The sequence below is a fragment of the Gossypium hirsutum genome, chromosome A02, assembly GCF_007990345.1.
Source record: "Gossypium hirsutum isolate 1008001.06 chromosome A02, Gossypium_hirsutum_v2.1, whole genome shotgun sequence".
NCBI lineage: Eukaryota > Viridiplantae > Streptophyta > Magnoliopsida > Malvales > Malvaceae > Gossypium > Gossypium hirsutum.
Window position 1 is genome coordinate 13,399,708 of NC_053425.1, and position 13,779 is coordinate 13,413,486.

At 30.2% G+C, this 13,779-nt stretch overlaps 1 non-coding gene across 1 annotated transcript; it reads right to left on the reverse strand.

Moving 5' to 3' along the window:
* Positions 1-7,526: 7,526 nt before the first annotated feature.
* LOC121216552 (small nucleolar RNA R71) lies at positions 7,527-7,632 on the reverse strand. The gene has a single exon (XR_005912737.1). It is a non-coding gene; the product is annotated as a small nucleolar RNA R71 (small nucleolar RNA).
* Positions 7,633-13,779: the final 6,147 nt, after the last annotated feature.

A 13,779-nucleotide genomic window follows, 5' to 3' on the forward strand; every position in this document is an offset into this window, starting at 1 on the left:
GGTTCGAATCCGTCGTGTTCAAATAATCAAAACTTTATTTGTCTGAAATTCAGTCTAGTTTATCAAACTCCGGAAAATATATTAATTAAATTAAATTTACGGTACAACCACGATGTTCAAACAAAACTTAAAAAATGTGTATAAAACATAAATTAAATTATTATTTTAAAAAAATAAAAAATACAATTGATATATTTAATGAAAGGCTGATTTTTTTTTCATTGAGAGACCTAAAAGGAATTGTCCCATTTAGCAAAGAGGGCCAAGGCCAATACCTTCGCTCCTTTAGTTATAACTCATTGAGTAAAAAATATATATAATAAATATAATTATTAAAAATTCTCTTTGGTTACAAGAGTAAAGTTAATTTTTTTATCAATGTATATTGTTTCAAGTTGAAATCTTTTTATAATTAAATTTTTATTGATTTATTATATAAAAAGATAAAAATATCTTTGTAAAAAGATAACTTAATTTGTATACGAAAAAACATTTTAATAATTTCATAACTGAATTGGTGTTTAATTGATTCATGGCACCAACCCAATAAAACATTTAAAATAATAATAAATATAATTAAAATCCAATTTAAATTTGAACCGATTTTAAGTGGTCATTGATTTGATTTTTTTTCTTGTTCAAACTTATTTTTTATTTAAATTTAAATATTTATTTTAATTATTAAATATAATTCGAATTGCTGAATTGAAGCAATAAATTAGTGGTGATAAAAAAAGTTTATGTACTTTTTTAATTAATTTTTACTAATTTATATCTATAGATTTTGATAATTGGAACATATAAAATATTTATTTTTAGATAGTAAATTTTAAAAAGAATTAAATTACTTATAGATTAAATAAAAGTAAAATTTAGTTCTTGTGAATGGAAAATCCAATCAAATTGGATAAAATTAAATAATAAGGGACTAAAATCAAAGAAATTTTTATGAACCCTAAATGTAAAAACCTAGTAGGCGAATAGAAGGGGGAGCTTTCTAGGGTTAGGTATTTCTTTTTAATGGGAATTTGGACAAGACTTGGGAAACTGATGAGAGGCGGCTAGCTTTGATGTGTTTGATACGTTAAAAGAGATGAATTTTAGGTGTATGCTATGATGCCACGTGTCATTACATGAAGCCTTTGAAATCTAATAAAATATTAGATAATAGTCTTGTCTAGGGTTAAGTGATGGAACTAAACATTTCACCCTTGTATTATTAAAACCATATCTTAACCATCAAATCTAAATTAAAAAAAAATGTTTTATCTCTTTTATTCCTAAATTTTAAATGAATTATGGAAAATATAATGGGAAAATGTAACATTCAATCCTTGAATTTAGTAATTTCTTTTTCAGTTGGGTGCCTTTTGATCCACTTGAGTCTTCGTAACTTGAAAATTTTTTTCAATTTGATCATTAAACTTGGATTCAGTTAGGATATGATGATGTGATATTCTAAGATTATATCATGTCATTACCTGAAAATTTTAAAAAATGTAAAATCTAAAAAATAAAATAATGTATTAAGAAGTTATTATGAAATCATAATTAAAAAAAATTAAGTGATGGTATAGCACAATCTGACATGTTATCATACGTTAATAAAATCCAAATTTAAGGATTAAATTGAGAAAAACTATCAACTTTTAAAATTAATATGAACCAGAAAGATATTCAAGAACAAAAAAAAAAGTTGTGAACTAAATGGAGATGAGTAAGGGTCAAAAAGAAAAGAAAAGATGGTAAAAATAGAAAGCAAATGATTTTCCAAGAGTCAAAATCAAAATCTCTCGTTGTCCTAGTATTATTTGTCTTAAAATTAGATTTGTCCGAGTGGATTTTTTTATTATTTTGTCTAAATTTGTTTTGATTTTTTTAATCTTACATTAATTTTGGATTTTGATACTTTTTTTTAATGTAGTTTTTATATTTAGATTAAATTAAGATGTGAGATTATGTCATGTCATCACTTAAAATTTAAAATTTTATATAAAATCTAAAAAATATTAAGATGTTTAAAGATATTAAAAAATAACAATTTTTTAAATAACGTGCCATAATTTTAAAATAACAAGCTATCAATCCAAATTAAAAAATTAAATTAAGAAAAAGTTACCAAAATTTGGGACAAACGTAGAACAAAAAAATTTAAGAACCAACAAGAAAAAAATTATCAAATTTAAATGTATTTCAAATATTAAACGGAGATTAGTAAATAATAAGTGTAAAAAAATAAAGAAAGAAAGTAAAAATAGAAAGCATAAGATTTCCAAGAGTCAAGATCAAAATTACAAATAGTATTATGGTACACGCAAGTAAAAGAATTAAAAGAAAAAGAAAAATGATTTTTATTTTTGAAAAGTGATATTTATTAATAGGGTAAATTCCGCCAACAGCCACTTAATTTTGATGCAGCTGACAAAACAATCACTCTAATTTTAATTCAATCACTCAACTTTTGAAAAATAACAAAATAGTCACTAACATTATTGAAAAATGACAAATAAGTCACTTATTAACATTTTTCGTCACTGGCTTAATAGGACCAGTGACGTGGCCAATTAACTAGTTGATGTGGCAAGTTAACTTGCCATGCCGAAGGAGCAGCCGAAGAGTAAAAGTTTATACGGGTTTAGGGGAAAAATCAGAATAGATGAATTGGTTTAGGGTAAAAAAACACAAATTGATTGGGATTAAGGAGAGGAAAAGAAAATCGACTAGGAAATAGATCAATAGGGTTAAGGTTTGGAAATAAATTTTAAGGTTCAGGATTGGATGATTGAAGGATTGGAACATCCAGGGTAAGGGTTAGAGTGAACGATTTAAGGTTGATGGATTGATATTTTTTGTTTCGGGAGAAAAGAAGATAATAAAAGATATTGGTGGTTTGGGTTGAAGGCCACAATGGTTAATAGAAGAGAAGCAACTAATGTTGTTGCACCCAATGTAACGAGTAAGTTTCTATATTTGGTTTTTGATTGTTTAGATTAGGGGGATTTGGGTTTAGGGTTTTCTGGATTTCAAATTTGAAAAATGTTGCATTCACGTAGGGTTTATGCCAGATTTTAATTTCATTGGTTACTAAAGTGCATGGTAGATTTGGATTAAAGTGTTGACCCTATTTATTGCTTGTATTAAATTGTATACCAGATTTTGATTTTTTTGGTTATTAAAGTGCATGGAAGATTTGGATTTTTTTTCAAAGTTATGGTCCACCATGTGCATACAAATAGCCTCAAGGTTTAGTGACAAATAATTTTTTATTGAATTATTTGAAACTGTTTATGTCATTGAATTATTCAAATATGATTAAAAATATTTTTAAATTTTTATTGAAATATGATTTTATTGTTTGTATCAAACTGAATTGTAGGTTTGGATTTTTGTAAACTTCTTGTAACAACCCATTTTTCAATGGTGACGAAATAATGGTTTTGGGAGCACAAATTTCTGTCATGTCGACTCGTAAATATTATTTATAGAAGATTTATGGAGTCATTAAAGTCGTATTCAAATTTGGTTAAGATATTTTAACGTTTAGATAACTAATTAAAGAAAAAGGACAAAATTGAAAAAGGTGTAAAGGTTGATTTCTATTAGTTAAAAGGATCAAATGGATATGGAATCTTAATCTAATGGACTTAAATGGTAATTATACCATATAATATGTTAGTGGATATCTATGGACAAGGTTTAGTTGAAAATTTTAATTTTTAACAAGGGTAAAATGGTAAATTAGTAATTAAAACATAAAATTAATATGCCAAAATCACCATCTTCTTCATGGGAGAGAAGGAAAACTGAAACACCATTGAATAGTAGGGGGAAAACTTCGGTTAAGGTATATTTACATGCATGGTATTTTTTTAACCTCGTTTTTAATGAATTTTATGTTTTTGAGATTGTTGCAACTAGGTCTAACTTGCTCATACTTTTGTATTTGAATTTGTTAAAACTTTAGGAAGTTACCATTGATGAATCTTGGTTTTTTGCAATGATAATTATGTGTTTGAAGTTTTGATTGCGATTTTTAGTTGTTTTGGGAAGTGATTTTTGTTAGATTTTGATTTAAGGATTAAATTGTTAAAATGTCAAAATTTAAAGGTTTAATGGTGAATAAAAGGTGTTTTGTGGATTTTTTAGAAGCCTTGAATATTCGATTGTAAATTTTGACATGTGAAAATGGTTAATTTGATTATATTCAATTTAAAGGACTAGATTACAAAAGTTGTAAAAGTTTAGGGAAAATGTGTAATTAATGAAATTGTGTGTCATATGCATTGAATTGAAATGTGAAATATGGATGAGATTAATATATTGTATTTATTTATTATATAGATTAATACTTGAATCAAAAGGACAATAACTAAGGAAAAGGGAAAATAGCATATTAGTCCCTGCGTGTCGACCATGAATTAAATCGTAGGTAAGTACATAGTATTTCAATATGTAAATGAAATTCTACTTGTAAAATTATGTTATTGTTATTTTGTTTATATGATTATAGATAATTATTGTTTGAGTGCATATACGTGCCCTTGTTAGTACTTTGGTATTCCCGAAGGCAAATTCATGCTCCTAATTTTATTCTGGTAGCTTCGAGTATCATTACATAATCTCATCATTTGCATTCTTGAAATTTTAGTAATCAAATTATATGTGAATAGTGTCTAATTGTATTTAGATTAAACGTTATACTATGTCCTTACTAAGTTAGGTAAGCTTACGGGTTTTCGTGGATTGTTTTGTAGTTAATCGTTGCTGACTCTTTGGAAGGATCAATCAACCGGCTCACACTATCCATCTAAGTTGGTAGCTTTTGTATCTTTTCGATAGTGAATGTATATATAGATAAATATCTGGTTTTGAAATGTTGATAGATGTAGTTTATGAATGAGATGTGTTTTTGCTTAGGGTATGTTTTGTATTGATGAAACAAGTATAAATATATAATGCTGGAAATACGAAAATATACACACTTTTTCATGCCCTTTTTAACTCAAATTCATGCAAATTCGTAGTAATTCTTGTCGAAATATAAATAATAATTATAAAATAATTTAAGTAAGATTTTAATTAATTTTATAATAAATTTTAATTAATTTTGATCATTTTCGACAGATTTGCATAAATGGCGAAATTGGCTAGGCAGACACTGCTAGAAGCACAAAGCCAAGAAGCGATTTTTGAAGCATCAAGGCGAATTAATTTTTCAGCCGAAGACGATCCAAATTATGAATATTAATTCATAATATAATTAATTTTAATTTTAATCCAATTTATTTTTAGTTAAATAATTGTTATTATTTAATTATGAAAAGAGGCCCAATTGAGTTAAACCAAGAAAACCTATCCAACCAAGCACTGGGCTACCCAAAACCGTCCCGCATCCTGACCTAATCAGCTTGTTTGGCTGATTATTTGGCTTGCAAAACAGCCCTTGAAGACTCCTTGAATTTGCATTCAAACCCCTCCACTTATCATGCCTTCCTAGATTTGCCCCTACCTTAAAATAGCAAGTTTGAAACCTTCAAACTTGCCACATGTGTGGCCGACCATGGGGGGACTCTATGGCTGTTGATTTTTGCTATTTTTAGCAGCCTACTCAACCTATAAATACCCCATTGGCTGCTCATTCCAAACACATCTCAAAACCATTCATTATTCACTTCTCTCTCACTTTTCTCTCTTCATTGTTCTTCATTTTCTTCCCCATTTCCTTGCCGATTTCACCTCTTGAAAAAGAGTCATTCAACCACCATTTGGAGCAGCATTCAAGTGTTCGTGGAAGCCTAAGTTCAACAAGAACAAGGGGAGAAGAAGGAGTGGAGCAAATTAGTCGAGCCTCGGAGAAACACTGGATTTGATTCTTGTTCCTTATCCTTTTAATTTTATTGTTGTTGTTATGAACATGTCTATGAATATTTGTGATGTTGATATATTTAATTTAATTAATATGGATTAAATTTAATTCATGTTAGGTTAATTGCATTTCGTCTACTTGAGTTATTAAAATTGTGTTTGTGTTGTTATAGGCCTCGGTAAGATGCTTGATTAAGTAAAACCATGACTAAGTTATTCTTGCATTACAACTGTAAGGTAACTAATGAGTTAATTATTTAAAAGGATTGAAATTGTAATTAATTGACACGATACTTAATCAGTGCATGTTTAATCATCTAAGGTAGCTGATGGTTAAATTAGCAATGGTATCTAACGATACATTAACCTTGCATAACTTGCAATATTATTGTGATTAAATTGTTTCAAGGTAGAAATACATTGTTACCTCGCGTCATCTTTTATGTGCTTATGAGATTGAATTAATTGTTTGAATTGGCATAGAGATATGTACAAAAGATTATTTTAATTTCATAAGCATGTATGCGTATTAACAAATTTGCTTATTAAAATTTCTTTAATCGGTTGAATTGACATAGAAATATAGTCAAGAGATAAATGGATTTTGGTAGGTAAGTATGTTCATAAGTTAGCAAATTACTGAGTTGCCATGAATTTATTCGTAACAATATAAACATGAGTTTAATAATTCTAAGTTAATAAATGTAAATAATCTAGCACAACTATATCATCTTGATTAAAATAATCATTTGAAATAGTGCATTAGGACTTTTATTTTATTTTTATTTATTTTACTGATTTAAAATCCTAGTTTTTAATCACCTCCTCAAATCAAAATTTTTTTCTTCACCAATGTGTTTTTAATTGTATTCATAAATAATTCTTTTTACAGTCCATGTGAACACAATAACTCGACATTTACTTGTCACATTATTACTTGTTGCGATTGTGTACACTTGCACATTTCTGTCGTTCCAAGTTTTTAGCGCCGTTGCCAGGGACTATTTTTAAAGACATTATTTGTGAAATTGTTAATTTTTCATTTTGGTCTATTTTTTTCTGTTAAATTTTAATTCCATTTTTTATTGTGTTTGTTTCAGGTGTTTATGAGTATTGATCAAATTTTTGACTTACTCCCCGTAGACCCTGAAATTGAAAGGACTTTCTGATAAAGAAGAAGACAAGCAAACCAAAGAAGGACCGGAGATATGTATTTCGAAAATCCAAAGCAAAATCCAGGAGGAATATTCACTTATAATACTCATAATCCGATCATTGTTGCCGTTGACAGAAATTGTGCCATTCAACAATATGACATTCCTCTATTCAACAAGCTCATCTAAGTATTAGAAGACCCGAAATCGAGGTACAACAATTTGAGTTAAAGCCGGTCATGTTCCAAATGTCACAAAATATGGGTCAATTTAGTAGGATTCCTACTGAAGATCCACATATTCATCTTCAGCTATTCGTGAAATTGAGTGACTCATTTAAACTAGTTGGGGTGACTGAGGACGCCTTGAGACTGGGATTATTTCCATACTAATTAAGAGATAGAGCATGAGCGTTGTTGACCTCCCTACCGTCTGGTTCCATAACTATATGGCAAGAGTTGATTGAATGTTTCTTAATGAAATATTTCCCTCCATATTTAACTGCCAAGATTCGAAACGAAATCACTTCATTTCAGCAACTTGATGAAGAATCTTTATATGAGGCATGAGAGCGGTTTAAGTAGTTATTACAAAAGTGCCCTTATCACGACATTCTTTGCTGCGTTCAAATAGAGACTTTCTATATTGGTCTCAATATTCATACTAGAATGATGGTAGATACTTCGGCAAATGCAACCCTTCTTTCTAAGTCTTGTAACGATGCTTACGAGATTATTGAAAGAATTGCCAGCAATAACTATCAGTGGCCAACCAACTGAGCAGCTTCAGAAAGACGAGCAACAAGAGTACAAGAAGCAGACACACTTGCTTTTTTGGTAGCCTAGGTATCCTCTATGTATTCTATGCTTAAGAACATAATTGTTAATGGTTTCAATGGTAATCTGTCAAGTCAGAAACTAAACCAGTTCGAGAATATTGCTTGGGAATACTGTGGAGATGGACATTTCTTTGAAAATTGCCCATCGAATCAAGAGTGAAATTATTACATGGAAATAAGAATCAGAATGGTCCACAATCAAATTTTTACAACTCTTCATGGTAGAATTATCCAATTTCTCCATGAAGTAATCATTGGGTGGACCATAGCGACTCCGTTATGCCATTTTGACCAAATTATCTGTCGGAATATTCTCAACAAGTGCGACAAACCCCACCAATTGAATCTTCAAGTGATCTTGAGAATCTGCTGAAGGCATGTATAGCAAAGAATGATACCATTTTAAGAAATTTGTAGAATCAAATACGTCAGCTAACCAATGAACTTTGAAATAAACCCCAAGGTATTTGGCTGAGCGATATAGAAAATCCAAGAATTTTGGGTAAACAACATTGCAAAGCAGTCTCTTTGCCAAGTGGAAAGACATTGGAGCCTAAAGTGGTTGAGGTTCAAGATGAACCTGTTGTAGCTCAAGACAAAGAGGAAGTTCAACCAAGTGTTGAAACTCCTGTATCACAGAAGTCAAATTTAGTGATCCTTGATGAGGTAAACTCTAAACTAGTTAGTTTTGATTATCTAACACCCTTGTCGGATGTAGAAAAATTTCCATAGAAGAGTTGTTCGATTAAAGCTAAGATTCCACCATTGCCATATCCTCAATGATTCCAGAAGCAGCAACGAGATACTTAGTTGAAAGAAGTTTTTGATGACGACGTGACTTTTAATGACTTCGATGCTACTAAATCCCCAAATGTAGTTGAAGACTGTTCTGCTATTTCCAAGATGGAACTGCTGGCTTCTACAGAGCTGAAGCTCAATTCTGTAGATGATCCATTAGAATGTATTCTGCTAGCGGATTTGCCAAGTGATGATGAAGACGAAGAATGTTTGGCTTTGTTAGAAGCTAAAATGAAGGGATTCACACCAGAAGTTCCATTGGAATCATTAGAGTTATTATCTCAGGAGTACATACAACCAAAAATGTTGATTGAACAGCTAATTGAATTGGAACTGAAGACTTTGCCTCCTCGTTTGAAATATGATTATTTGAGTTTATCTCTATTTTTACCTATCATGATTTTAGTTGAGTTTACCAAGAATCAAGAAGAAGAGTCATTTGTTGTTTTGGAAAAGCACAAGAAGGGTGTCAGATGGATTATTGCAGATATTCGAGTCATATGTTGGAGGATTTGTAGGAATTACAGGAAGTTAAATAATGCCACCACGGGCTTTCTTTCCCTAATAAGATGTTGGATAGATTTGATGGGAAAGAATACGATTACTTCCTAGATGGTTATGGTTGGAATGACAAATGGCCATTTGACATCACCATTTGACATCACCATGGTCAATGATGATCCTGAATAAAATGGAGGGAGTTCACTTCACTTTCTCTATCGTTATTTTATATTTTTAATTTTTTTTCTCATTTGAATAAAATTTTAGACTTAGATAAAATTTTCTTTGGTTCATTACATTAATTAAAACTCTGTCGAGGAGATTGGGACTTAAACGGGACCATTTGTGATCCCTCCAGTCTGTCCTGTGAATTTAATTTAATGTAATTTTTTGAAAAATATTTTTCTAAGTAGGTTGAAGAATTTAAGTGTTTGTTGTGTTAAATAAATGGTCAAATTTTAACCCCAAACACTAATTTCTTGAATTTTTTTTTAGTTTACTTTTAGTACAGGAGCTTAGGATCCAAAAGGAGCTACCATTGAGCTTAAGATACTACTAGGAAGGGAAATATTCAACCCTTTTCTGCACAAGCCTATAGCCCTTACCTTGCTTCACCACCACTCCCAAGTAGCCCAATAGTGCATCTCATTTAACCCTTTGATGTTGCAGCCCTTAACTCCTTGAATCACCACCCCAAACACCTCTATTCAAAGTCATCAACTACCACACCTAAACTATCCTTAAAACTGCCACCCTCTTCAACTCTAAACCTTACCCTTAGCTACTCACCCACTTGCCCAAAACCAAAACCACCCTTAACAGCTTTCTTAAGTTTGATGCTGAGAGTCCCTTTATCTAGCACCATTCCACGAAGTGAGCAGTTTGGTATATTGGTTATGCTGCAACACATGTATTTGCAATAACAAGATTACTGGAGATACTAAAAAATACGGGATGACTCAATCAGAGATGCATTTAAAATATATATTTCATAAAACGTTTGTTTTTGTGCCAGAATTTCCAGAATTTATACTTGAACCATGGGCTCCAATGTCAAGGAAGAAAAAAGATGAGTGAGATTCTAAGGGATCTACAAATACATAAAAAGGGGGGATTTTTACTTTATTTCATTTTCTTTCCTAGGTTATTTAATGTTTTAAGATTAGGTTCTATTAGGATTTTTGTTTTTCTCATAATAAAACAAGAGGTGGAAATCATAAATAAAAATTAACAAGTTGCAAAGAACAAAGTGTGGCAATAGATATATACATATCTAGGATTGGATCTAGAGAGAGATTAGTACTTAAGCAGTCAAATTGACTCACCTCCTCTTTTCTAGAATCCTACCTTGTGTATAGTATCTATTCACTTCTAACAATGAGGACATTGTTCAACTTAAGTAGGGGACCAAAAAATTGAAATTATTTCCTCTCAGAATAAATTTTTCTTGTAATTATGATTAGGATATATTTTGTTCAAAAATTTGAAATTTTGTTAAGTATGCTAAACTTCAGTATGAATAAAATTCTATTATTTCAATAATTGTTATGTTGGCCGAACTATGACATAAATGTACTCTTAATAAAGCATGCAAATCATACCATAAAATTTTTAGTCCTTTAAGAAAGTTTGGCATGCATGAAAGATTAAGTCTCTAGAATTGACTTAATAGTTTCTTGAGGCGAAATCCTAGGAAGCATGGAATGTTGAAAATGATTTAGGTAACTTTTGTTTGGACCGTTTGAGCCTTTCAAGCCAACCTTGATGAAATTTTATCCCTTGAAACCCAACTTTGAGACTATATGGCCTAATTTTATTTGAACCCTTGCAATATTTAGCCAGTACTTTTCTCTTAATTATCTTTAAATTTTCCCAAACACTAGACTTAGTACTATTCAGAATATTTTTTGAAAATAAGTTTGGGGGAGTTGAAAAGAAGTATCAAATGCTCAAAAAATTGTAGTACATACAACAAAATGCTCGTGAAAAAAAAAGAAAAAAAAGAGAGAGAAGAGCATACGTACTTGAAAGAAAATAGATGTACAAATGAACATGTGAGAGCAAAATAAGTTGGTGTATTGAAGGTAAATATTTTGAAGGTCAGATTGAAGCTGAGTTTAGGGTTTTAAGCCTAAATTTATCTATCTTTTACCTATCCCTAGCCTAGCCATGTTACAACCTATTTAAAAGACCTATTGATTCAAGTTTCTATGCTACCTACATTAGTGGATAGAAATTGCTATGCTTAACATATGAAGGCATAAATTAAACTTGATGATTGTAGCTTAATCTTAAATAAGGGAATAAAATCATATTGGTAGGGATTTAACATGTCTTTATTGAGTAAGCATTTAGTCTATTTTTGCTATAATAATAATTGAGATTAATTTGAATGATATGTATACTTAAGTAGTGTGGATATCAAAATTCTTATTCGTGAGCATAAGTATACTAAATTCATAATTTTGGGAAGAATGTTGTTCTGAATGAATTTTTCTTTCCAATTTGTGCGTTACTCAGAAAGAGCAATGAATTAAGTTTAGGGGCGTGGAAACACTAAAATATACACACTTTTTCATGCACCTTTTAACTCAAATTCATGCAAATTAGTAGTAATTCTTATCGAAAAATATATAATAATTATAAAATAATTAAATTGTACTTAAATTATTAAAATTTTTAATTTTAATTAATTTTATAATAATTTTTTATTAATTTTGATCATTTTCGACAAATTTGCACAAACGACGAAAATTGGCTTGGCAGACTCTACTAGAAGCGCAAAACTGAGAAGCAACTTTTGAAGCATCAAGGCGAATTAAATTTTCAACCGAAGCCAATCCAAATTATGAATATTAATTCATAATATAATTAATTTTAATTTTAATCCAATTTATTTTGGGTTAAATAATTATTATTAAATAATTATGAATATAGACCTAGTTGAGCTGAACTGAGAAAACCGATCCAACCAAGCACTGGGCTGCCTAAAACCGTCCCATATGTTGACTCAATCAGATTTTTTGGCTGATTATTTGGCTTGCAGAACAGCCCTTGAAGACTCCTTGAATTTGCATTCAAACTCCTCTACTTATCATGCCTTCCTAGATTTGCCCCTACCTTAAAATAGCAAGTTTGAAATCTTCAAACTTGCCACATGTGTGGCCGGCCAGGGGGAACTCTATGGCTGCTGGTTTTTGCTATTTTTAGCAGCCTACTAAACCTATAAATAACCCCCTTGACTGCTCATTTCAAACACATCTCAAAATCATTCATTCTTCACTTCTATCTCACTTTTCTCTCTTCATTGTTCTTCATTTTCTTCCCCATTTCCTTGCTGATTTCACCTCTTGAAAAAGAGTCATTCAACCACCATTTGGAGCAGCATTCATGGAAGCCTCAGTTTAACAAGAACAAGGGGAGAAGGAGTGGAGCAAACTAGTCGAGCCTCGGAGAAACATGGATTTGATTCTTGTTCCTTATCCCTTTTAATTTTATTGTTGTTGTTATGAACACGTCTATGAATATTTGTGATGTTGATATATTTAATTTAATTAATATGGCTTAAATTTAATTCGTGTTAGGTTGATTGCATTTCGTTTACTTGAGTTATTAAAATTGTGTTTGTGTTGTTATAGGCCTCGGTAAGATGTTTGATTAAGTAAGGCCATGACTAAGTTATTCTTGCATTATAATTGTAAGGTAACTAATGAATTAATTATTTAAGCGGATTGAAATTGTAATTAATTGACATGACATGTTTAATAATCTTAGTTAGCTGAGGGTTAAATTAGCAACAGTATCTAACGAAACATTAGCCTTGCATAACTTGCAAGATTATTGTGATTAAACTGTTTCAAGGTAGAAATATATTGTTACCTCCTGTAATCTTTTATGTGCTTATGAGATTGAATTAATTGTTTGAATTGATATAGAGATATGTACAAGAGATTATTTTAATTTCATAAGTATATATGTGCATTAACACATTTGCTTATTAAAATTTGTTTAATCGATTGAATTGACATAGAGATATAGTCAAGACCCAAAATCCAAAATCCATCCTCATGCCTATGATTATGAAATTTGTTGCAATATTATATTATCTTACATTGTGTAATTGAATAGGGGATCCATGAAATGATGAGTCCATGATCAATGTGACGATGAACTTATGTTAGTTATTATGAATTTGCACTACAACAGTGTTGGACAACAGCACTTATGTGACTTTGAAAATCTACCAAAAATTGTGAAAATTGAATTATAAATTGAATAAGATATGAGATTAAATTTTATTGAGTCTAGTTTCACATAGAGGAAACAGTGTAAGCAAAAGAGTTTTATACTATGAAATATTTGAACTTTTGTGAGACAGAGTCAGGGTGAGTTCGGGCTCCCCTGTCTCAACTTTGGAAAATTACTAAAAATTTTAAAAAAATAATTATGGGTTAAAATTTATATGAATAAGCCCTTAATTAGTATATTTTCAATAGAATCAGATAGGAACATTATCTGAACCCTGTGTTAAGAAAAAATTAATTTTTAGTGAAGAGAGGTTGGAACTGCCAAACAACAAAATAGGGGAGAATTTGAAGAATAAACTGTACTTATTTGCTAGAC